Here is a 27,849-nt window from a genome sequence, read left to right on the forward strand (position 1 = left end):
GAAGTTTAAAAGAAATCGGCTGGACAGAGAGTGTTTGCCTATCGAGCCCCCTTCCTATGGAATAAGCTGCCACCAGTGATCAGGGAAGCTGACTCTGTGGAGCTATGCAAAGGGAAGCTTAAAACGCACCTCTCTTGCGTTTGGAACATAGGAGTTTGAAAACGATACAGATGCGATGTGAAGACCACTCCGTGTTTGTTTGTGCGTTTGCCGTTTGTTAATACAGTCACTAAATTGCAGAATTGCACGTTAAACCGCATGTTAAACCGCATTTCAAATCGCATTTCAAATCGCACGTTCCCAAGAACTGGGAACAGGGAACCTTTGGAGGAACTAAACCTAATTTTTTTGAGGTCGTAACCATGTTCAATAACAAACAGAAAAGGGAATTTTCCAAATCTAAATAACTGCACACAGTCACGTTATCAAAAGTACAGTGCATATATATATATATATATATACACACACTTACAGATGTAAAGATAAGACATCTGTAAGTGTCACATAAAGTGGAGCCACGCGCCAACTTTAAAACGGTCAATATACGACAACTTCACTTGAAAATACATGACTGCTATAAAAAATAAAATCCGAGTTGGTGAAAATATGTTGGCTGAATGCTGTAGTTTGAGTTAGTAAGTTACCGTGCAAGTTATCCTACAGTATGGTTTTTGAACCCCTAATAAATATAAATAGGCTACCTCTTACTTTTTAACTTTTCAGAAGAGCGTGTTGCAGGGCTCATCATCATAATTTATTGTTTGAAGGGGCACCAGAGGGCACCCAATACATTTTTCCCATGTAAAGGGCAGCCAATAAGGCACTTTCTCTATTCGTCACTCTTGAGGGCCCTTTTCCAACCATGGAGGCCCGGGGTCCGAGTCCCCTGAGTCCGCCACTGGCCTACTGCATGTCTAGTAAACCTCTGCAGATTTACAATCAACCATTAATATAATTCAGGCAGAGCTATTTCAGGTAAAGATGGCTCGTATAGATGTGGGTAAAACGACCAAGAAAGATGAAGGATTCTCCAAAGCCGAGCTGGAACATCCTCCATCTCTACAAAGTCATTATCCATCTCCACCTCTCCGAGCAGACCGGACGAGTCGTACATACTTTTAGTTTCTTTATTGATGGAATAGTGAAAATCTATTTCGGTAATTCTGATTTGCATTAATAATGCTTGCCGTAATTATTTTATTATTATTTCAACTTTTACATCCTTTATCTGAACATACAAGTGATTCAGATTATTAAAGGGAACCGAGGAAACGCACAGATCTATTCCTTTTATTTTTAGTAAATATCGCAACTTTGGGTAACCCTGGTGTGAGTAAGAGAAGAGGATGTGAGAGTGCTGTAGATTTAAAACACTTCGAGGGGCTATTCTTCACTATTCACGGAGCCTGAGGTGAATAATTGTTTGAGTATATACTTCACGTGAACACTCCAGAAATAAACAAGAGGACACTTTTTGTGAGTTTGAGATCTCAATCATGGGATATTGCCCAATATCCCGATAGCGAACCAATCAAATTGCTTCATCTTAGGAGGTTCATGCGTAGCATATACTAATACTCATAGTTTTGATATCATAGGCTTTAGCTATAGGCATAAATTGGATATTCAATATATATATAACAGTATTTATTGTATAAATCAGTAGCTTATCTTCAAAAACATTTAGTCATGATGACTAGACATATTTCATTTTTGTTAATTTCAGATCATGTTTTTTTTATCATTTGTTTCATAACAGATAATTTACTTTAATGAAAATTTACTTTTTCCAAAGTAGTATTTTGCAATACTGTTGTATTGATTGTTTATCGTACAAAATATCATAACATAGTATAATACTGCATCATCAGTTGTTACTATGGAAACATTGCAATTATACATATTTGATCAGACTTTAAATTGTTAACAATATCAGTAATAGTAATTCATGTAAAAAATATAACATTTAGATAAAAATGTAATCTTTTCCAGTATAATGCTGGTTAACTTAGGCCTCCGTGAGCTAAGAGGGGACAGCACCACCTGATGGCCAGTCCGTGACGGTGCACCTTACGGCGCCTCGTCAGTTGGAAGTGGGAGAAGCATGGAGCACTGAAGAGAGGGAGAGGGAGGGAGAGAGACTATGAGTAAGACTACTACAGACCGCTACTGTTCTGTTTTTAGCTTTGACATTTTAAGTGTGACCAACCAGAAAGATCCTTCATATATAGTATACATTCTTTATAAAGCATAAAATATCATTCCATATTATGCCAAACATTCTTTATATTAAATATAAATAGGTATTGTTTCTCCAATGTATCATATCTAATCCTAATATATGTTTAAATATATGTGCATGTATATTCTTTATATAATGTATAGTATAGGTTCTTTATGTAATATATCATTAATAATCCCAATATTATAATATTATTAATTATGTAATATCATATATAATGTCTAGTATGCAGTAGTACCTCTGTGTGTGGGCGGGGGTCTGAGGGGCTTGGACTCTGATTTATGGACCAGCTTGTCCACGATCCAGCTCATAGCAGAGGAGCAGTACTCCATCTGGGGGGAGCCATGACATCATCATCACTATGACAACACTATAATCCATCTGGGGGGAGCCATGACATCATAATCACTATGACATCACTATAATCCATCTGGGGGGAGCCATGACATCATCATCACTATGACATCACTATAATCCATCTGGATAGAGCCGTGACATCATCATCACTATGACATCACTATAATCCATCTGGGGGGAGCCATGACGTCATCATCACTATGACATCACTATAATCCATCTGGATAGAGCCATGACATCATTTTTATTTTATTAAAGGATTTTATTTTATTTTATTAAAGGATCCCCATTAGTTTATGCCATAGCAGTTTGCTAATCTTCCTGGGGTCCACATAAAATCCACATTACAAGTAATACTATTAAGTGTATTAAAATACAGTTCATACATACACAACTATAATAACAGTATACATAATACATCATAAAAGTTCAGCAATTATTAATACAGTAAAATAAATAACTAAAACAGTACAGTTTAAACTAGAATACTTGATATTAATCCTAGACAACATGAATGAAAGCATACATTGTTCCTACAAAAAGCAGCGTCCATATAACCACTAAGAAAAGTGCACCTTTATTCTCCTTTTGAAGGATATTTTGCTTTTGTCTTGACGGATATCTTGAGGCAATTCATTCCAAATTTTACTTGCTCTGTAAAGCACTGTTCTTTTCCGAAAATTGGTTTTTGGATGAGCTTGCACAATATCACCATTGCTAGCCTTTCTTGTATTATGTTTATGCACAGTATTACAAAGAACAATTTGCTCTTTCAAGAACTCAGGTCTGTGTGTCCGCAATGTGTTGCCAAGAAATGTCACTGTGCTTGAGGCAAGCCTATTTTCAACACTAAGCCATGACAAACTAGACTGCATCTTACGAACGCTAGTTCTTGACGAGCAACCAAGAACAAGCCTAGCAGCCCTGTTCTGGGCAACTTGTAGTTTTAATAGTACTGTTTTTGTGGCTGAGGCCCATACCACTGAACAGTAGTCCAGGTGGGATAGTATTAAAGATCGACACACTTGTTCAAGAATATGATCATCACTATGACATCACTATAATCCATCTGGGGGGAGCCATGACATCATCATCACTATGACATCACTATAATCCATCTGGATAGAGCCATGACATCATCATCACTATGACATCACTATAATCCATCTGGGGGGAGCCACGACATCATCATCACTATGACATCACTATAATCCATCTGGGGGGAGCCATGACATCATCATCACTATAACATCAACACCATCACATGAAATGACATCACTCTAGATGTGATGTGATGGCACGGCCCCTACCTGGTTCTCCAGAGCTCTGAGTCTGTGTTCGTAGTCTCTGCTGGTGCCCAACTGTTTGACCATCGTGTCCACTCTACATAGACAGGAAGTACATACAGGGTACAATAAACAACAGACCACATGGATAATAAACATTAAAAAGCTGCTCCGACTCATATGAAGGCTGTAGTCAAGAAAATCAATGAGCAAAAAGGATGCCTTGAGGGTGTGGTCTAAGGTACATGGGCATGGCCTAACACAGTTGGGTGTGGTCTACATGAAGTGGGCGTGTTCCAAATCATTCAGGCATGTCATCTTACTTGACAGACATGCGTTTGATCCTCTCAGAGTCGGTGCCTCGCTGCACTTTGCTCTGAGTGGACAGGAAGTTCTCCTTCTGGATGCTCTCCCAGGTCATCAGTCTGTTGGCCGCTTTCCCCTTCAGCTCCCGGACTACAGAGCAGGGGGAACAGGGACAACGTCATCCTTTAACGTTTACCTCGGTAGATCCTGCATGATGAGCCAATGCTCAACATTTGGGGTCGTGATGAGCTAATGATGTAATGATCAGGCAATAAGATAATGAGGTAGTAATTAGGAAATTAAGATGTAATCATTATGTATTCAGGAAACGAACATTTATGCAATGATAATAGAATGATGTAATATCTATGTAATATTGATATCATGATGAGGGAATAATAATGCCATAATGAGGTATTATGGAAGTAATACTTAGGACAGATTGAGATTATAACAACCTCATGATGAGTAAACAGTTTGTTAGTACTAGAGGACTATTAGGTAACGTTGAGGTTATAATGCGGTATCTGGGGGACTGACCGAAGTCGTGCACCTTGACCGAGGGCACCCTGTGGATGTGCCTCTTGATGAAGAGGTTGAGGTGGGAGAGGATGATGAAGGGTGGAGCCAGGGAGGGCCTGGAGTGATACTCCACGATCAGCTTGTAGCGCTGGAACTTCCAGTACACGTCGCTGTGCTCCTGCACCTTGTTGAAGGTGTAGCTGTGGAGGGGAGTGGGGGAGTTACAGGCGGCCATTGGAACAGTGTGGAGACTCCCCTTCACCCCCGAAAAGACTGAATCAGTGTGGTGGGAATTTTGGACCACGTCAATTAACCAGATGGTAAACTATCGATGAACCTCCTCAGGATGTCATGAAGGGGGGGACGTAGCCGTGTCTAATCAGTTAGAGCCCCGGCTTCTGGACCTTCCAAAGATGGTCTGGAAAACAGGCTCATACCAACAAATGGCACTTAGAGAAACAGTATGTAAAGATATAATTTTCCCATTACACATTCCATTCAAAAAGCAGAAAATCTCAATGTTCTGCATCAGAGCAGCAATATGCAGAGATGAGTTAGACAGGTATGCATAGAGCCAAGCCAAGAGAGAGAGACAGACCGACAGACAGAATGGCAGATAGACAGCTGTCTTGAATCGTACCTCACAGATAGAACACAATTAGTGCTCCATGAGGGTACAGAATCGAAGCACTGCAAACTACGCTTTGGTGTACCACAAGGGTCGGTCCTTGGTCCATTGCTTTTTGCAATCTACATGCTTCCCTTGTGCGACGTTATACGCAGCTTCGGAATTAGTCTCCACTGCTACGCGGATGACACCCAACTCTTTATTCATGTAGAACCAAGGGACACAGCCCAAATACAGAAGCTTGAGTCCTGTCTGGCTGTGGTGAAGAGTTGGATGTCACAGAACTTCCTGCAGCATAACACTTGGAAGACAGAGCTGATAATCATCGGCTCAAAGCGGGACCAGAGAGAATTTGAGAATGTTTCACTGTGGTTGGATGGCTTCGCCATCCCACAGAGTGCATCTGTCAGAAATCTTGGTGTCCTATTCGACCCTCAACTGTGCTTTGAGGAACATGTTCGAAGGATAACTAGAATTGCATTTTTCCATCTGAGAAACATTGCAAAAATCAGACCAATGTTATCCGCAGCAGATGCAGAGACTGATTCATGCATTTATATCATCAAGACTGGATTATTGTAATTCATTGTTCTCGGGACTACCAAACTCTACCACGTAACAGCTTGTACAGAATGCTGCAGCTGGACTGCTGACTAGAACGAGAAAGTTTGATCACATCACTCTATTCTCGCTGGCTACTAATAACTTCCAGATCGGATTTTAGGGTACTACTGCTAAGATATAAAGTCTTGCATTGACTATCTCCATCCTCCCTGAAGGACCTGATCATTCCTTATGGTCCTTCTCCGTCCCTCCGGTCTTCCGGAGCTGGCCTTCTTTCGCTAGCGAAGTTTAAAAGAAATCGACTGGACAGAGAGCGTTTGCCTATCGAGCCCCCTTCCTATGGAATAAGCTGCCACCAGTGTTCAGGGAAGATGACTCTGGGGAGCTATTCAAAGGAAAACTTAAAACGCACCTCTACAATCTTGCATTTGGAACATAGGAGTGTGAAAATGATACAGATGCGATGTGAAGACCACTCCGTGTTTGTTTGTGATTTTGTTAATACACATGCAAAATCGCATGTTAAACCGCATGTCAAATCGCTTGTCAACCACCCTTTCAGAAACGAGTATTACCAGACTCCCTCTGAAAATATCTCTGTAACTATGTGTGCGGTGGTGCGGACTCACGCTGACTCGAGTTTTGAAACCCGCAGGCGATGGCCGCGGTTAATACAGTTACTAAATTAATAGCAGTATACATTCCACTACGTACTTTTCCGTTCTAATTCCCTATTCTGTCTGTTCTAGCGTGCTGCGGTGACTGGACTGGATGCCTGGACTCTGGACCCCTGTGTGTCAATTATGCCACCCATTGCACTCCTTACCATCCCTGGAAGAAGGGATCCCTACTATGCGTTTTTTCTCAAGATTTCTGCCTTGTTAATTCAAGGGAGTTTTTTCTTGCCCTTATGGGGGCTTGGGTTAAGGGGGTGTCATAAATATTTGGCCTGTAATGGTGATTAAGGGCTATACAAATATTGCATATATTAATATGAATTGAATTGAACTGTGTACCTGAACATGGCGATGAGCAGGTTGATCAGCAGTATGTTGGTGACCAGGAGGTAGATGACCAGGAGAATCACGACCAACCAGTTACCGTACTGGTTCCTGCAGGGTTCAGCTCCGCCTTCTATCAGTGTGGTGTTGGTGGTGCACAGCATGGCTCCCTCCTGCCCCACTGGAAACCCATTCACTCTGTCACTCTCACCGTTAAGAACTAGGGTCATTGCCCTATGTAAATCTCACTGTTTATAACTAAACAGTCATTAACCACCATTACTCTGTCTAAATCTAAATTAATTCATTCCCAAAGAAATATATACCACGTCGAGATTCTCCACAGATTTCATTGATTTGGGTTGGTATAACGGTTAATGATCTCGGTGAAGTAGAAAACACTAAAAGAAAATGTTCGACATGAAATGTATACAATATAAGTTAACATGAATATAAAATCGATTAATTGAGATCTGTTAGAAAGGTAAATCTAACCCTAGCTCCCCTGTTTACTGGTATTTAATCACAGGCCAGTCTAGGCCCCTCGAGTCACGTATGGTGGTGACGGTATCGCAGGAACGGGTCAGGTCATTGCGGCCAAAGGTTCAAGAGTCACATTTCCACCGCAGTATCTTTCACCAAGAACTGGGAACTGGGAACCTTTGGAGGAACTAAACCTACATTTTTTGAGGTCATTACGATAACAAACAAAATGTGAACTTTCCAAATCGAAACAACTGCACACAGTCACGTTATCAAAAGTACAGTACATATATATATATGTATATATATATATTAGTGCTGTCAGTTAAACGCGTTATTAACGGCATTAACGCAAACCAATTTTAACGGCGTTAATTTTCTTATCGCGCGATTAACGCAAATCTTTCTTTTTTTTTTCTTTGGCTCAAAACATAGAAGCAGTAGCCTGACTGCTATGTTCAAGGCAGTATCTTTGTATGTTCATCGTTTAATTGCACTATAGGCTTTTTTTTTGTATCGTCCTGTTTTGATTAGTATACGCCGATGTTGTTATCAATAAAAAAACATTTGCACAAGGCAAGCCGATTCACTTCTCCATGTTGATAAGAGAATTAAAATGAGAACAATTAATGGGACAAAGAAATCAAGGGATATTTAGCATAGAAAAAAGAATTGCGATTAATCGTAATTGCTCGCGATTAACCGTGAGTTAACTATGACATTAATGCGATTAATCTGGATTAAATATTTTAATCGCTTGACAGCACTAATATATATATATATATATATATATATATATATATATATATATATATATATATATATATATATATATATATATATATATATATATATGCTTGAGAGCGCTATCGAAATGAAGATCAATGCCTAACAGATAGCGATAATCATAAGTCGATGTATGTAGTTCACAATGTAGTGTGAAACTGACTTTGCTTTTTCCCATGTCAGCAGACTTATTTGCCTGAACTTCGCAAATACGTCTGCTGACGTAGGAAAAAGCAAAGTCACCATAGACTTAAGCCGCGTTTCAACCGGGAACCTTCAGTCCTCCTTCATTCTGTCTCTGCGTTTCCCCCGCGGGGGGGTTGAAACGCGGCTTTAGTCTATGGTCATGCCCCTCCGTTACTCTCGTTGTTTAACACTTAAAGGGGCATGCTGTAGCCGGCTGTGTTGGTTGCTATCGAGACAGCGTCCTACCGTCCATCTCCTCCTCTGGGCTCAGTCCGTAGATGTGGAGGTAGGGCCCGTAGAAAACCCTCCTGAAGATTCGATCCGGCCGGGGGTCGTAGGAGTAGATCAGCGCCTGATTGGCTACGCCGTACGCCATAAGCCACACCCCCAGGAAAAAGAGGAAGAAGAAGATGTCCTTTATCTGGAGCGGGAGGAAGAGATAGAGAGAGAGAAAGAGGGAGGGAGGGAGAGAGAGAAAGAGGGAGGGAGAGAGAGAGAGAGAGAGCAAGAGGGAGGGAGGGAGAGAGAGAAAGAGGAAGGGAGGGAGAGAGAGAAAGAGGGAGGGAGGGAGAGAGAAAGAGGGAGGGAGGGAGGGAGGGAGAGAGAGAGAGAGAGAGAGAGAGAGAGAGAGAGAGAGAGAGAGAGAGAGAGAGAGGGAGGGAGGGAGAGAGAGAAAGAGGAAGGGAGGGAGAGAGAGAAAGAGGGAGGGAGGGAGAGAGAAAGAGGGAGGGAGGGAGAGAGAGAAAGAGGGAGGGAGGGAGAGAGAGAAAGAGGGAGGGAGGGAGAAAGCAATAACAAAGAACAACAAAGAAATAATGAATGGAGAGAAGAGATGGATTTACTTGAGCCCGTTCTGTTATTGAGGAGCATAATGCAGTGTAGGGTTTGAGAGGAGGGTTTAGTGTTTTAGAGGTTTTAAGGAAGGTTTGTGTGTGTTAAAGAGGTTTGAAAGAAGGTTTAGTGTTTAAGAGGAGGGTTTTGTGCTTTAAAAGTAGGTTTGAGTGTATTTAAGAGGTTTCAGAGGAAGGTGTGTGTTTAAGAGGTTTTAAGGAAGATTTGTGTGTATTTAAGAGGTTTTGGTCGGGACTGCTGCTAGAAGGGCAGCGAATCGAAAGCCAAACGCAGACTCCAACTTAGAACAAAGTTAATAATTACAACATGAAAACTTGAAAATCACATGCCAACTACAGCACTATTAGAAGGGAACAAAGGAAGTTAACCGATATATCTGGGGACAGGTGAGGGAATGTGCTGCAGGTGTGAAGATGGACAAGGACACTCCGGTGAGGGAAATCAAGTGATGGGATACAGATGGGACTGGCAGGATCTGTAAAGCAAGGGGAAGAGTGAGGGCCTCTGGTGGACTGGTGGAGAATGGCAGCTAAGGGACACACAGCCAGACGGGCGACGCTTTAGGGGACGAACTTTGAGCTGAAGAGCTTATAGAGGTTGGATTTGTGTATTAAGAGGTTTTAGAGGAGGGATTTCTGTGTTTTCAGAGGCATGTTCTTGTGCTATAGCAGTGTTACAGGTTGGTTCTGTGTTCTTTAGAGATTTAAGGAGAAGGCTTCACCATCTTGCCGACGATGATGATCTTAGGCCCCAGCTGGCGGTGGATGGCGAAGATGTGGATGAGCCTGAGTGTGAACACCATGTAATCCACACACAGAAGGGCCCGGCCTGCATCGAAACACGAGGAAAACATCCTGCCACACACACACACATGGATTCACACACAGAGATGCACAAACATTAGGTTTAACAAACTGTTTTTGTCAAAAACAGGGACACCATGGGGTCGCCCCGCTGGCCCAGCAGGTAGAGCGTGTACCCTATAGGCTCAGTCCTAAACGACAGCCCGTGTTCGAGTCCTGCCCGTGGTCATTTGCTACATGTTCTGCCCTCTACCTCCCATACCTTCCTCTCTATCTCACTCTATAATAAAGCCATAGGCGTTGATTACACCGGGGACGCGTCCCCACCAGATTTCGTCAAGATTCATCTTGTACCCACCACTTGTAAAAAAAAATGTTGCCGGTCATTATCAAAAATAAGCCCCTTCATGGCGAAATGCTTCCCGTTTTTCCCAAAAAGGTTCCTATGTTCCCCTGTAGCAATACATACCGGGGAGCATAGGACCCTTTTTCTGAAAAAGGGTCCTATGCTCCCCACTGTTGCGGGGGTAACATAGGACCCTTTTCTGGAAAAGGGTCCTTCAACAGCGTGGCCACTGAGTGACATGTGTAACGTAACAGCCAATCAGCGTTCAACCGGCCAACTCGGTGCAGTGCAGACCGGGGTGAACTGCAGCATGGAAGAGAAAGTGATTGTTGCCGTTTGCGACTCCCGGAGCTCTATATATAATAGTATATAATATAACATAATTGTGTCGATAATATCACGGCCAAAAGCTCTGTGTGCCTCCGGATGGCCGTAACACGGGGAGCTCTCGTAGGGATTGGGCATCTCGGGGTTTGTTTACCGGCGTTGCTATGGTTTCCGGTCTTGTGTGGTCCAACGATTTATAGGTAGGCCCATCTAATAAATCTCTGTTTAATCAGAATCAGAATCAGAAATGATTTAATTGCCAAGAAGGGTTTTATACCAACCAGGAATTTGGCTTGGTGAATAAGGTGCATACATCAATACTTCATCACTGCCTCTTCCGTGGTCATTCAAATATTATGAATAGACTGCGTTGGGTTCTCCGAAGTCTCTCCCTCTTTCACAAAAGGTAAAGACATGCAATGGTGGTTAATCTCAGCCGGTGTGGGTGTCAGATTGACTCGGCTGCCAGATCGACTCGGGGTCTTAGATGCGCAATAATGACGCCCCACCAACAGCGGCTCCCGCAAATTTCTTAGTAAGTATTAAATGTTTCTTTAATCGGTAATTACTAGGTAATTATCGTTAACTAATAGCAACGATGACAAGACGGAAAACAGGTAACTTATCAAGGTAATTTTGCCGGCATCTGAGGGGAGATACGTCATCTCCAAAAATCCGGTGGAGTTTCGGCGGTGTTCGGAAGCGTTCTTAGGCGTTCTACACATAGCTGTAGACCGTACTACACTGTAAAGTGTAGTACGGTCAAGTAGTAGACACTGAACAGAAATAGTATGTACTAAGTAGCCCATGATTGAGCCCCGTTTATAAACAACCCTTCCGGGTTTTGTCCGTTGGCTTGTGTCGATACGTCAAGTGTCGATACGTCATCTGTAAGCACAGGACCCCGAGTCGATCTGGCAGCCGAGTCAATCTGACACCCACAGGAATTTGGCAGTAATGGTGGAAAAAGTAACAGACCTCATACAAAGAGAGGAACAAAGGACCCAGGGAGCATAGACACACTCCCAGCCAGCTCATGATGTGATATACAGCGTTCAGCTGGGCCACAAATATTTTTTCTTTTTCAATCTTGACGACTTTTGTAGTGCAGTGTGTAGCTACACGTTTGGCCCTTCTGAACTTAAACAAGCAGTTAACTTCCTTTCCTAGATCCTCTTGTTTATGTTGTTAGCTTAGCCAATAGCCATGTCATGTCACGTTGTCAAGATTGGATACATGGAGCAGAACATAGTGGGTCATATGTCCGATGCTTTTTGAAAACGTTTTCTTCATAAAACGTGCCAGACAGATTTTGTATACATTTTATTCCTTACTAATTAGCTACATGGCTATACCGTCTTTCAGAACCTTTCATTACCGGCACTAAAGAGAGAAAAAAGTGCATCCTCATTGTACCCAGCACTTCTGAAAATGCACTTCCGAATGAGTCTCGGTCCACAGCACATTTCAAACCAAACTGACACCCATGAATAAAGCATTAAAATGCAAAAATAAATCTTAAAATAAAACACCCTTGGGTGTGTTTAACTTTCTGTGTGTGTGCATGTGGCAGTGAGTGTGTGTGTACCTGCAGATGACTCCAGCTATGAAGAGGGTGATAGCCGTCAGGTCACACTTGTTCCACATGTCCTGCCAGTACAACCTCAGCCTCTGACGGAGACTCAGACTACCAACCAGGAAGGTCTGGAGAGAGCGAGAGAGAGTCAAAATAGTGACTCTTTTAGCTTTAGGCTCTGAACGAAATTCAGTTTCTACAGTTCCACAACAATGGTAGGGCTCAACAAAGTTCTAGTCTGCCCTAAACGGCTTGGGTCATCAGATGTTACAAGATGGAGTAGGTGTGTGCGTGATGCGGTGATACGGGGATGCATGTGACCTCACCTCTCGGATCTCCTCACACACGATGGTGAAGACCCAGAAGTACAGAACGTACTCTGACACGGCGGGGCCAGCGGGCGGGGGGCCCTTGAAGTCCACCAACAGCACGTAGGCGAACAGCAGCAGGAACAGGAAGTACATGAGCACGTTGCCCACGAAGGAGGTGACGGGAGCGTACCAGAACTGACGCCATCTTTTCACGATGAAGGAAGGTTTGGAATGTATCCGTATGCCTGGAGAGATGAACTGAGGGTCAGAGCTAGAAATCCATCAATTATCTTCCCACTAATTTCTACCTGCGCGCCTCAGTCTCTAAATCCGTGATGATGCACAGTGGCATGTTAACACTGACATGTAACGTGTTAATGGTGCCCACTAACAGTTTTTTTTGTGGCCAATATTAATGAAGCTTCCTAGTCAGGGCAGTTGGTATGTGCTTGATAAAACAATGTTACAGATATTTGAACTGCTGAACACTCATTTGAAATATAATTGATGTAAATTTATGCCCAATTTCGAAACGCGTCTACAAAGTGTTTTAAATCTGGACAGAGACAATGTCAACAATTAACCTGGGGTCTTAACAAATCGGGCGAATCCTTCATCATGTCCGGACCCAAAACCTTTAAAGATGAACTGAAATAATATAATCAACATCGATAACGTGTTAGTTATGACCATTATAAAGGGTTACAGTATAAAACAAAAGAAAATGTGTCTTCTAGTATTAGAGCGCCGATTTGTTCACTGGCATGGTAGGACTAGGTCGTTGCTGCAGACACGCAAACGTCTTCTACACTCCACTGCGGAAAACAGTGATTTTAATATGAGTTTGAGCCTGTGAGGGACATGCCTGTACTGTCCGACAGCCACCCGATGGAGGGGGATACATTTCAGGCTCCAGCTCCACCTTCGGATCGCGTGCGTGTGACTGGTGTGCGTGTGGGTGCTGCCGGAGCATGGACACTGCCATTGAATCGGTCTGCTGCCGAGAGGTCCCGGTCAACCGTGACCATCTAATGCTGGGATTAGGTTGCATAACTATATGCATAGGGCATTTCGGATGCTGTGCGGCGAGAGAGAGGTTTTGGAAGTGGCCCATTAATAGCAACCAAGTAACAAGGCGAAAACGATCTTTCCCCCTCCGTTTTCCTTTGATGCGTTTCAGGAATATCTCCGTAAAGACAGACTTACTGCGGAAACACATCAAGCTGTACAAACGCTGTAGTCCCTACATATTCAAGGCGCTGGTTCTCCACAAAAAAAAGTGGAGCGCATCAAGCCTGCACGCATCCAGCCTGCGCGCTGTATAAAAACATTCAAGTCGAGGAGGAGATTGAGTAGAAATACTTTTTAATGTACAGTTAGTAATTAAATTGACCAAGGGGCTGTATTTAATATTACAAAAAAAATACCAAAAAAAAACCTGTAACTTTCAACGCAACTCTAACATTCAGGCGTCCACACAAATCCTAACAGGAAACCGCATAGGTTCGGTTTTATTTGAAACCACCCTGGGACCATGGACCTATTAAAGAACATGGTTTATTATCTGCCTAATAACATGGTTATTAAAGACATCGTTTCACAAAAAAATCGGCTCCGAGTGGACTGGACCTTAAAGACATGTTAGATGCACTTTGGGAGATACACCCGCGGATGAGCATAGATGCGAGGCGGATTAATGAGTGTCACGTTTACTTAGGTGGATGTTGGAGGTTTACTTTCTTGTGGATGTTGATGGATATTGCACAGATACATCTTACTATGAAACTTTTTCTCGAGTTTAACTCCCTCTGCATCAGCAATCGGCTAGTCGGCGAGCATCAGGGTGAGAAGGAAGGGGCATTTGTTGAACTTCTGTTTACAGACCCGCCGTGGTTTAATTAGCAGCTTGGAAACATAGATCTGTGATATCGTCGTCGTAATAGTTTCTACACTTTATGGTCGGAGTGCTAGCTTGTGGAGATTGACATGACAGGGGCTATCGGAGGGTGAGTCCGTTTTTAGGCTGCCAGCCATGTATTAAGGGCTGGTTTCCTATTCAAAGGTAGCCTGTGGAAATGTATGATTACCCCAGCTGCCTTGGCCCTATATAATTCATTACTGCAGCCAGGGGCAATGCAATAAGATGATCCTCCTGTAGACCTGGTTGTTTGCTATTCCGTAGCCATTTCAGCGAGCCTCAGAGCCTGACTCATTACCTGCTATGGCTGCTAGGGCCACAGAGTAGAAGTAGGTTACCATGCCAGTGACGTAGCTGATGGTTGAAATACAACATGGCGGCGCCCTGTAACATTTTCACTGACAATTATATCCCTTTTAGCAAGTTCAGCCATTTTTTGTCATTGTACCAATGAGAAGGCAGACAATACATCTGTTATATCAACTAAACTTCAAATTTCAGTTCAGTTAACCTTTACCATGTCCTTAAACCTCACCTTTAATGGTGGCAGACACAGGACTTGAGAGTTCATCCCCCGGAGCAGCTTCTCTGGAATGACAGCGCAGATAAAATGGTGAGACAGGAAGTACAGATCTAAAACAGGACGTTGTCCTGAGCGACTTCATTCTGAGGCTCTCAGAACTTAGATGTCAGAGGAGAGATCATTGTTTACTTGTGATTTCATAGGAGAGGCTGGTCTTTACTTGTGATGTCAAAAGAATGTGTATGTTTAAGATATGATGTCATAGGAGGGGATGCTCCTTTTGCTGTGATGTCGATAAGGTGGTCTTAAGAGAAGGGTGTGGTCTTTAGGCGATGATGTCAGAGACGGGAGTGGTCTTTAGGTGTGATGGGACAGGAGAGGGGGGCACTTAGGGCCGATGTCAGGGGACAGGGGGGTGTTTACAGGTGTTTGATGTCGGAGTAGGAGAAGACTGTGGCCCCGTAGGTTCTGTAGTCATCTCTTGGGATGTCTTCCTCCTCCTGCTCCTCGTCCTCTTCCTCCCTGACAGGGGGAACACACAGGAGCACATCAGCTAGCCACCAATTATAACACACACACACACCATGCATCCCATAATAACACATCATCACACATCACACACACACATAGAGAACAAATCACAAAAAATAACAACAAACAAGCATCACAGAACAGATAATTTCATAACAATACATCACCACAGAGACAACAGTAAATCCCAACGAATAACACACAGCAACACATAAAATGGCAACACACACACATCACTAACAGCCACAACAATAAAACACTACGTGACATCCCAATACACCATCTGGGGAGAACATGCCACATCAGCACCAGAATCCAAAAAACATAACAAATAGAGGAGTAAAGGATAAACATCCACCGAATACACACAAACCCCACCTGTACGAGATGAGGGAGGTGTAGCACAGGAAGGGGCAGAAGAAGGTGAGCACCAGCCTCCACACCTCTGTGCTCTGTCTCATCTCCCCCCACCAGATCTGGGACAGCAGAGACTACAGGACACACACACACACACACACACACACACACACACACACACACACACACACACACACACACACACACACACACACACACACACACACACACACACACACACACACACACACACACACACACACACACACACACACACACACACACACAGTGTGGCCAAACAGGAAGCAAGTTATATGACAGGAGATAGTTCTATTGTACCTAATAGGAATATTTGCTTACTTACTTTCCATGATCATTTCACTCACAGGAAGTTTGTGAAATGATCATAGAAAGTGAGTTGTAGTCTAGCAGGAAGTGCGAAAACAGTCTGACAGGTGTTGTTCACCTGGACGCCGTCCTGGCTGAAGAAGAGGCGTGCGTCGGCGGCCGTCCCCATCTGCAGGCAGGTTGTGGCGCCCCACACTGGAGACTTCCGGATCAGCAGCGCGAAGGAGCGCGACTCACTGCTCTGGTAGTATGAGCCAAACACATCTGGATACCCAATGCACACGTGATTAAACATTCACATGGTAATAAACATACCTACCATATCGCTCTGGTAGCATGAGCCAAATACATCTGGACACACATATGACACAAATGTATACAACACACGTCATCTGCACACACAAACACATTAAAACAAAACTGCTCTGGCATCAATACAACACACATGAACACACACACACTAACACATTAAAACAAAACTTCTTTGGCATCAGTACAACACACATCAACACATACACATCAACACATTGAAACAAAACTGCTCTGGCATCAACACAAAACACACAACATGAACACAGAAAGGAGCTAACCAAGTCTTGGTCCTTTGAACATGAAAAACAACAGAAAAGCTAAAGGCAAACAATCCTTTTACGAGTAGATGCCTCTTACCACGGACGAGAGATTATAACAGAGAGAGGACTAGACATTAAGGAGAGGAGATGCCGTCTCACCGTGGGCCATGTTCTCAAAGCGCTGAGCCAGCTCCTTCATGGACAGCTTGGTCTCGCTCTCGCTCTCCAGCTTAGACATCTCCCTGAGGAGCTTACAGCCGCTCAGAGCACTAAGGACTGTCTCCCCCGCCTGGAGGAGGAGGAGGAGGAGGAGGAGGAGGAGGAGGAGGAGGAGGAGGAGAGAAGTGCAGGAGAAGATGGGTTATTAGAATTCTACAACACCATCAGAGCTGACCTGACACCTGTAAATGGTCAACGGACTGCATTCATACAGCGCTTTTCTAACCAGAGGCCACTGAAAGCGTTTTACAATCATTGCCTCACATTCACACACCGACTGCGGTGTCCCCCATATTAGGCGACAGCCGGCTCATCGGGAGCAGATAAAGTTAGGTGTCTTGTTCAGGGAAACCTCAACCCCAGCTAGGAGGAGCCGGGGATCAAACTAGCAACCTTCCGGTTACAATTCAACACGATCTACCTTTTGAGTGGCTCACTGGTCACCATTGTGAACATGAGCAGAGGTAGTTAGGGGTCCGAGCTACAGGTGGCTAGGTTACCATCTCCCAGCAGAAGACCGCCATGTCGCTGTAGTTCTGCAGGACAGCCCAGATGAAGAGAGACGCCCACGGGTACAGACACCGGTCCGCGCGGTAGAGCTGGCCTCCACGCAACACTTTACTGGCTTTCTGGAGGACAAGGCAAAGGAGTGGGACAGAGGGAGAGGAGGAGGAGAAGATGAGGTGGAGTTTGAGTGAAGGAGGAGCAGGAGGAGAGGAGAACGTGGAGGAGAAGATGACAGGGCAGATAAGGGGTTGATATGATTCCAGATGATATATGAGGAGAACGGGCATCAGTCTTCCTGTTCTGGGGGTCATGGGTTGGGTACCTTCAGGGCTTTCCTCTTGGACAGGTCGGGGTCGAGACCCAGAGCAGAGTAATAGAACGGCTTGCAGACGTCCCCAATCAGCAGCTCCAGGACCCCCGACACCTGGACCCCCCAGGGAACACACTGTGATTACACCTTCACTAACACACAGATACCACCCAACACCATGCTAACCCCACTTCTCCACACTCAAACAACATGCAAGACACTCACGAACACAGACATGAACTGCCTGATGCATGTATTAAAGGGAGAGTAGGCCGATTATTTTTTAACCTTTTTTCGGGCCGGGTCGGGCCGATACTTCCCACCACTATCCTCGAGCCGGACCTTAGATCGAGCGTTGGTGTTGTTTTTTTTATTTTTTATCATTGCTTTATTGGCCTAATCTGAGGAGAAATCTGCCACAAACAGAAATATTATAGGCCTTTATTACTCGGGTCTTCTCAATGCCATGGAACGCTCCGTTCACTTGCATAGGTAGTAGTCATCACGGACATATTAAAGAAGTAGTAGTCCGGTAACTTGTCAACCCCAGCGTCTTTGGTTGCTAAGCGACGTCAACGTCTTTGGCGGACTATTTCTCTGCCGATCAACACTACGAATGCTGGTAACGAATACATTGTAAAAAGACATACCATGTGAAGTTATATTTTTGTTTTGGCAAGTAGCCATGTAATAAGCGGGCTAATGTATAGAACGTCGCCGGTCACGTTCTATATATTATATGTATATATAGAACGTGGGTTCTATATATACATTATCCCTTACATATATATTTAGCAGAATAAGTAACAAATGTGTACAAAGTTACACATGTAATAAAAAAATGTTGGGTTGAACTCGGGCTCGGGCTCATAATTACAGTTACAATGTGTCGGGCCGGGCCGGGCTCGGACAAAATGTGGAACCGGCTCGGGCCGGGTCAGGCTTGATTTTCTGGGCCTGATCTAAGCTCTACATCACGATTTCAATCAATAAATCAAACCAAATCAAAAAGAAAATATTCTGGTATCTGGAGCTGTCACAGGACCCTTATACTCCTGTCCAATTGGATGGCATACCTGTCTGTCTTCGTACCCACCCTTTGTGCACACATTCTGCCCTTGCACTCAATGCACTTGACCAAGTCTTGTACAAGAATAGGTAGGCCTTTTGCCAAAGGTAGCGTGTTTTAAGGGAGTTTTTTTTGGAAAGAGGCCTGAAGGGAGAGGTGCAATTGCTAGCGTCGTCAAAATCAAGCTTGCTCTGGCATGTTTCTCCAAATTTCTTACCCTACCTTTAACTTCACCATGCATTGATCCTAGAGTTAATACATTCCTGTTCTGGCGGTCATCACCTCCAACAAGCTGATACTGTTGGGACCATTTCCTGACATCATCTTGGTGGCGGAGTCGGGCGTGTCATCCAGCAGGTTGACAGAGCTTGTAGTGAACGGTCGTTCCTGGAGGCGGCGCTGCAGCATGCGCTGCAGCAGGTGGTAGGCCAGCGTGCCCTCAGGCAGAGAGCTGTACAGGAACTCCAGCCTCCCGTAGTTCAGGTAGTCCAGGATGCAGAGGCCGTTCTCCGTGAAGAGACGGACGAACTCGGGCTTGTTGTTGACCAGGGCGTCCGTCATCGAGTCCTCCAGGTCAGAGTGCTGAAAGGGTCAAGAGGTCAAACACTAGGACAAACGTAATGCTTTTAAAAAAATGTAATGACTTGTTTACCTTGTTTTTCTACCCTGTGTTAACCCGGTAACATAGCTAATGTAGCTTTTAGCGTTTAAACTAACACAGCTAATATAGCATTGTTAATGTAGTGTGGCTCAGACAACATAGCTCATCCAACATAGATAATGTAGTGTGGTTAATGTAGCATGGTTAATGTAGCATTGCTAATGTAGCATTGCTAATGTAGCATGGCCAATGTAGCATTGCTAATGTAGCATGGCTAATGAAGTGTAGCGCCATGGGCTCTGCAGGGTGCTTCGTTGGTCACCTTCCAGCGGATGCTGCCGTTGAAGAGCTCGCTCTTTGCAATGTCCACGCGGTTCCATGCCACCGCCAGCTTCAGCTCCTCCAGGTTGGGGGTAGCATCGCTCAGAATGCGCTGCTTACTTGCTGGAATACACACATGTATAGCCGTTGTGCCTCTGGTCTATGTGTGTGTGTATATAGTTCTATCTATGTGTAAACTGTGTTTATATACTATATAGAGTACCTCTTACGAGGGCTTTGAGCAGCACTGTGTCAAAGTCATCTGCCCCCTCCTGCTCTCCGTGGAACACAGTGATCAGCTCTCTGTTTTGGTAAATACTCAGCACCTGGAGAAGATACATATCGGGGTATCTTGGGGTTATCTATGTGTAGACCTTCTTCGTGTTTTGTTGAATAATAATAATACATTTAATTTGAAGGCGCCTTTCTCGGCACTCAAGGACACCGTACAAAAGGTACACAAAAGTCATTAAAAAGAAACAACAATAAGATAAAGAGATTTTTTAACAATAGTAGGAGACATAGTAATTGCCATCAGGTGGAATAGGCAGTTTTGAACAGATGTGTTTTGAGTTGGGTTTTGATACGGGGGAATGAATCGATGTTTCTGAGTTGGGGTGGTAATGAATTCCAGAGACAGGCAGAGGAGCGGCTGATTGTTTGGGGGTGACCTGGCTTTCAGTCGGAATGCGACCATTGAGGAGATACGTGAATGAGGAGGTGGTTGAGGAGGTGGTTACCTGCTCGACCAGTTTGTCGAGATCACCATGCCCAGGAAAGTGGCTCCGGACGATCTCCGCCACTCGCTCCCTCATGTCGACGCTGGGCGTGGCCCCCCCCTCCCCCTCCGCAGGGGGGGAGGGGGAGGGCGGGGCCGGCGACACCCGCTCCAGGACTTCACTCAGCAGGTCAGCCACGCCCCCAGAGCCCGCCAGGATCAGCCAGGGCATGGAGGTCTTCAGAGACAGCTCCACCCGCTGGAGTGGAGAGGGATAGCAACACGGGTCGATATCAGAGAGCGCTAGGTGGCTAGCTAGCACAAGGTGAGAGTATTGATAACAGAGATATGCGAGATATCAGGGGTTAGGGTCAGAGTCAGGGGTTTAGAGTTATGGCTAAGGTGGTCATACCTCCAGCATGTTGGTCTGTCCTGAGATCAGCATGCAGAGCACAGGGATGTCGATGGTGCCACTGCCTGTTGGACCACACAGAGACAGACAAAAACACATGCACATAAACGCACACATGCACAGTAAATACACACAATCACGCGCACACACATTAAATACCACACAAAACGCATACAGACAAACTAACAAAGAGGTAGTTTATATATCTTAGAGTGTTTAGACTTGTTGGATTCCTCTGGCAACGTTCAGGCTCTGGCACACAATACCATCGCACCATTGCCAGAATGAGGAGATGTCACTTAGAATTAGTAAAACTAATAACCATCTAACGTTGTTATAACATGGAAAATAAGAACCAACATTAGAATTTACAATATTTACAATATAACGGAAAGGTAAGACTATTTATTTATTTATATATTTATTTATTTATTTATTTATTCCACAATGTCTTGTTTTTTAAAAAATGTATGATGACTATATGCTCTGTAAGGTGACCTTGGGTGTCTTGAAAGGCGCCTCTAAATTAAATGTATTATTATTATTTAAAGACAACACACACACACACACACACACACACACACACACACACACACACACACACACACACACACACACACACACACACACACACACACACACACACAGCTCTGACCAGAGATCCCGGTGCGTTGGTGGGAGATGTACTCCTCCAGCTTGGCTCTGAAGCCGGTCTCGACCCCCCGCCGACCCACGCTGCCGTCGTCCACCAGCAGGAAGGCCTGGTAGTTGTTGTCAAGGGAACACGAGTCCTTGAATGTGCTCTGGGCCGTGTACTTAGCTGGAGAACTACCCTAGAGACCATCAGAGACCAAGAGGAGAGGACCAGCATTAAGAATAGCAGAAACCAGTAAAGACCCAAAGAGACCGGTTAAGACAAGAAGGGACCATTATTAAGTGTGGAGACCAGGAGAGAGACTAGAAGAGACGGGAAGAGGAACAGCTACAGCTTTTATTCAACAGGTGAGGGTCATGTGATCATGATTATTGTGTGCGATGTATATACCAATGCACATGCTTGCATATAAATATATATATATATATATATATATATATATATACACAAATATGTAAGGAATAATCACAGAGAGGCCGGGCAATAAACAGTTTGATATATATTTTGAATAAACAGTTTTGGTATGCAGTTTGTAAGCCGTCCACGAGCCGGGCATATCAAACTGTTTATTGCCCGGCCTCTCGTGATTATTCCTTACATATACATATACACACAAGCATTTGTGTGTGTGTGTGTGTGTGTGTGTGTGTGTGTGTGTGTGTGTGTGTGTGTGTGTGTGTGTGTGTGTGTGTGTGTGTGTGTGTGTGTGTGTGTGTGTGCGTGCGTGCGTGTGTGGTATACCTTTGGGTTGACCAGCTGCTTGCGGTCATGGACGACCCCCCAGGGTGTGACACCGAGCGCCAGCACCTTATTGGTGGAGGAGGAGGCGGCGGCGGTGGCGTGGTCCCGGACCGCCTCCCCCACACAGCGGCCCACCCCCTCCTGGAGGCCGGTGGTCAGGATCCACGCACCTGGAGCACAGGGGGAGGGTAGCTCAGGTGACTGGTGGGCTAATTGGTTGATTGAGAGTACAGGTAGCACGTCATTAGTTGATTGATGACAGTAGCACAGGTACCAGATGATTGGTTGATTGATGACACTAGTATAGGTAACAGGTGTGGTAATTGGTTGATTGAGGGTAAAGACATCACGTCATTAGTTGATTGGTGGATTGATGACAGTAGTACATGTACCAGGTGCAGTGGCGGTTTTAGGCACGGGCGAACCAGGCAGCCGCCCGGAGCGCCATATTTGTGGGGGGGGGGGCGCCAAATCACATGGGGGGCGCCACGAGCAGTAAAAAAAGAACATAACATTGTGTGGGAAATTGGTGTTTTGGCGCCCCCTCTGGCTGCATGCGCACACCTGCTCGTTGAGAAGGTGCCGTGCCCAGACGGAATGAAAGCCCCACTGAAGTCCGTAGGGTCACTTTACAACCCCCCCCCGCTTGGAGGAAGTCTTGCCCGGGGCGTAACTGGACGTAGAACCGCCACTGACCAGGTGAATGGTTGTTTGACAGTACAGGTACCAAGTGATTGGTTGATTGATGACAGTAGTTCAGGTAACAGTGGTTAATTATGGTTGATTGACAGTACAGGTACCAGTTTAAAGGTTTGTATCAGTCAGACAGTAGAACCAGCTCTAGTCTACACCACTTTACACAGGAAACAAAGTCCTTTCAGCACATTTCACAAAGTAAAGACCATTAACTCTGAAGCTATAGCCGTAGCCTGCATGGAGGCACGGGGCATCCAGCTAGCACTATACATCACATATACTAGTGGTGAGGCTGTTTAACTCCCAGTTTAGACATGGGTCTATGTGTGGTATTTAGGTTGAAGTCAGACAATATATGTGTGGTCATCAGGTCTCAGACAGTGTGTGAGAGCGGTCCGTCTCTATATTTACTCCTCAACAACACACACAGGAAGGGGTGTGTCCGGGGGCGTGGCCTCCTCTGGTGAACAGAGGGTGTGTTTGTGCCCCTCTATCTCTGACCTCGATCAACACACCAGGGACTGGGGGAATGAGTGCGCACAGAGAGTGTGCACGGCACCGTGCACGAGGGCTGCCACCTGGCCATGGCACACCAGCGGAGAGAGGAAGTAGCTATTGTGTCCATAAAGAAATAACCGGAGGAGAGAGGAGGGCCATAAGAGGAGGAGGGGGAGAAAAGCCGGGGATGATGTGAGGAGATCGGAGGAGTGAGTACATACCTGTGCTCTGGGAGGCCTTGACGAGGCCCTGTCTCAGAACCTCTCGTACCCAGGTCTTGACCTTCACCATCCCCTCCCCCCCCACTACGGACACCACCAGGTTGGGGGAGGGCAGCCCCCAGTGGTGGGTCAACAGGTTGTAGACGATGGGGGGGCCGTGTCATTGGCCAAACGCATGAACTGGGGGGAGGGGCAACAGTGAAAGTTAGAGGACTACAAAGAACTACAGAAAACTAAGAAAGAGCTAAAGAGAGCTAGGCATCGATACAAGAACTACAAACACACTCGATGTCAAATACAACTACAATGATCTATCTGAGACAGACGGACGGACGGACGGACAGACGGACGGACAGAGGGGTACCTACGTAGCTCTGCCTCTTGCTGGCTACAGTGAACTGCATTTCTCCGAAGGCGTCGGTGGGGTGTAATGAGGAGTGCTGCCTGCTGTCCCAGTGGTTCACCATGGCTGTGCTGAAGTAGTCCCCCAGAGCCACCTGCAGATGGCTCTCTCTGGCATTCCCACACTGGCACAGCCTGCCATCACTGGTACAGCATGATCATATTAACATACTGTAGCCTCTAGTTAGCCTGCCATCACTGGTACAGCATGATCATATTAACATACTGTAGTTAGCCTGCCATCACTGGTACAGCATGATCATATTAACATACTGTAGCCTCTAGTTAGCCTGCCATCACTGGTACAGCATGATCATATTAACATACTGTAGTCTACTAGGTAACCTGCCATCACTGGTACACCATGATCATATTAACATACTGTAGCCTCTAGTTAGCCTGCCATCACTGGTACAGCATGATCATATTAACATACTGTAGTTAACCTGCCATCACTGGTACAGCATGATCATATTAACATACTGTAGCCTCTAGTTAACCTGCCATCACTGGTACAGCATGATCATATTAACATACCGTAGCCTCTAGTTAGCCTGCCATCACTGGTACAGCATGATCATATTGACATAGTGTAGTCAACTAGTTAGCCTGCCATTACTAGTACAGCATGTATCATATTAACATACTGCAGTCTACTAGTTAACCTGCCATTACTGGTAGAGCATGTATCATATTAACATACTGTAGTCTACTAGTTAACCTGCCATTACTAGTACAGCATGTATCATATTAACATACCGTAGCATTCTAGGTAGCCTGCCATTGCTGGTATAGCACATATTATACTACTGTACCAGGTTAGCCGGGCATTACTAGTGCAGCACATTTCATATACTGTATACCTGCTAGTTAGCCTACCATTACCGATAAAGCACATATTATATGAATATACTGCTAAATGCAAGTTGGCCTGCCCTTATATGGGTACAGAAAGTAACAGTAACATACTTTAGCCGGCTTGGTTCACTGCAACACACTGAAAAATGTATTTTTTTAAAAATGTTTTTTACTTACTTATATTTTAAAACGTTTATTTTATTATTTAAAACAGTTTATATCTATTAAACCAAAGGCGTGCCGACAGAGAAACTGTCAGTAGAGGTGCAATGTCTTTAAATACATTCAGATAAGACTTCTCTCTTCTCTCTCTGTAGCAAATGTAAATAACCATATATGTGAATGAGGAGTAGAAAGTCGGTATTTCTCGCACCACTTCTGCGGGCGTGTTGATGACGCTTCTGCATGTCATTGAGTGGCCCCCTAAATGATTATCAGCCTGTTGCCCTTTGTTCGCTTAATGGTTAAAAAAATATTTCAATGTTGGCACTGCTTTTAAGAGTCATTTGTGGTGAACAAATGTTATACGTTGTAATATTACAGGCAAAATGTTAAAAACTCTAGTATAGATAAATACAGAGGTCTAGGCTACTACACGCTATGCTAATTATGCAATAATATGGATTAAGGATCCAAATTAGGATCTTACTGATTAACTTTTGAGATAACAGTATTGATTGACTTACTATAGATAACAAGTGAGTGATTTATACTCATAAACAAGTAATTAGTTCAAAAGAAGATTGATGCTTTTTGAGGAAGAATTATGAGGATTTGCCGTTAACAACATGCTTAGGAACTTAGTAGTATTTCTTCTCAAGAAACAATTATCTTAAGATACTTTTTCTGAACCTTGCCTCTGGTGACGCAGTGGTAAGGAACAACTATACATTTTTGTGCGTTTTGTACATACCTGTATGTTACATAATATTCTCATTTAGAATGTAATATTTAATATTTATTTGTGTCCGGACAGAAATACCTTGAGGAATCTTCTACGAAGGTGGTACAAACTCTTTTCTTGAAGATCTTGGGAATCCAAGCCTAGCAGAACATGGACACATGTTTAGATCTCCACAAGACACAGAACGCCACCTGGAATGTAATTACTTTTCACTGTAAACTACTTGTTACTCTTTTACACTGAAAACCCTCGTTACCAAGTTTACACTTCCCAGTACTGTATTATACCTACCCCTTTTACTTTTTGATTGTTTATACATTTTAGATTGGCATTTTATTACTCATGTTTCCTTGTTCCTGCTTGACGAGGAAATATTAAGTTCTAAATTCCGTGAGAGTGACAGTCAGAATGTGTTTTTGTGTGCGTGTGTGTGTGTGTGTGTGTGCGAGTGCGTGCGTGCGTGTGTGTGTGTATGTGTGAGGAGTGTCAGCCGAAAACGATTAAAGGACAGTCGTGCGTTTACATGCAGAGTCAGTAAATATACATATCGGGTAAATAAGACCTCAACAGGACTTTCAAAATGCATGTAAACACCTTTAACCGATCTACTTCGCACAGAAATCAGTACATTAACGGACAAGCAAATTTGCATAAGAACACCTAGACAATTCGTTCATAGTCGGCTTTCTCCCTGCATGTATACCAGCATCGTATCGCATATCAGAGTTTGCGGTATGCGACTTTCAACCGGCGAACAACAACAACCCCTCACATTAACCGGAGATCGAACCTCCCTGTCGGCGGAGCTCCTCAGAGCTCCCCACTCCTTAACCAGATCTCAACCGAACCCACCTGGTCCTTCTCGGATTTGGAGGGTTTCGTGACGCTCTCGTCGCACTCCGCGTTGGTCATGGTTTTACCGCTGTCCGCTGCGGTTCATCTGCACCTGCGACGTCTCTTCGAGGTGGTTTAAATCTCTGCTTAAGTTATCGAGACGCAACGTCCCCTCAAGGTATTTGAAGTGCGTCTTCAGCAGCGGTGCAAACAGACAGGTGTGGGCGTGGTCAGGGATAGAGAAGCGGGTGAGCAACTCTTCTTCCATAAATAAAGCATCATTTACATCCTATTTTTAAATAGCTAGATGAATAAAACCTCAGAAGATAGACATATATATTAGATATTCGACGGTCTAATATCTATACGGTGAAGGTTCCAGACCGTCGTGACTTCAGGCGGACTCCCGGGTCCATAGTGGGCCACCTCCCGGGTCCATAGTGGGCCACCTCCCGGGTCTAGCGCGGTCTACCTCCCGAAGCCCCGCGGGTCGTGGGTGTTCTTGGACTTGTCTCTGTCGCTGTTCTTGCTTAACTGGTACAAGGTGTTGGCCAGGTTGTGCATCTGGCACGTGCCCAGGCTGCAGCCCCCCTGGGGCGCGCGTCGTGCACGTGACCCGGCCGCCAGCCTTACAGAGCACAACAACAACAATAGTATTAGTAATGGATCATTGATGACACCCATAGCAAGAATAATAACACAATAATAGGCATCCTTTATTCATTTTTTAATAATAATTTATACCTGTTTTACAGGAAATTCAAGGGGTATTTTTTTGGGCCTTAACTTCCTGGTCGCGCTTTTCCACCTCAGACAGGTATGGAGCCAGTTTCCTGCCATAATTCAAACCTGAAAAAAAAAGTTTCAAAGGCTTGTAAGTCTGGGTTCGAAAACTCAACACCTTGTAAAAAAGGTTTTGCAACACTGAAAAAAGAGATTATAACCTGAAAAAAAATTCAAACATCTGCAAACATGATTTGGTGCTCTATTTTATCTTCTTCATCATTTTCACCAACACATTTCCATGTATTTTTTTTTTCACAAACATATTTTCAAAG

General features: G+C 44.4%; 1 pseudogene; it reads right to left on the reverse strand.

The window, feature by feature from the left end:
• Nucleotides 1–471: 471 nt before the first annotated feature.
• Nucleotides 472–26,977, reverse strand: LOC130370894 (transient receptor potential cation channel subfamily M member 4-like; annotated as a pseudogene).
• Between the last annotated feature and the right edge of the window lie 872 nt (nucleotides 26,978–27,849).

Source organism: Gadus chalcogrammus, chromosome 18, assembly GCF_026213295.1.
Source record: "Gadus chalcogrammus isolate NIFS_2021 chromosome 18, NIFS_Gcha_1.0, whole genome shotgun sequence".
Classification (NCBI taxonomy): Eukaryota; Metazoa; Chordata; class Actinopteri; order Gadiformes; family Gadidae; genus Gadus; species Gadus chalcogrammus.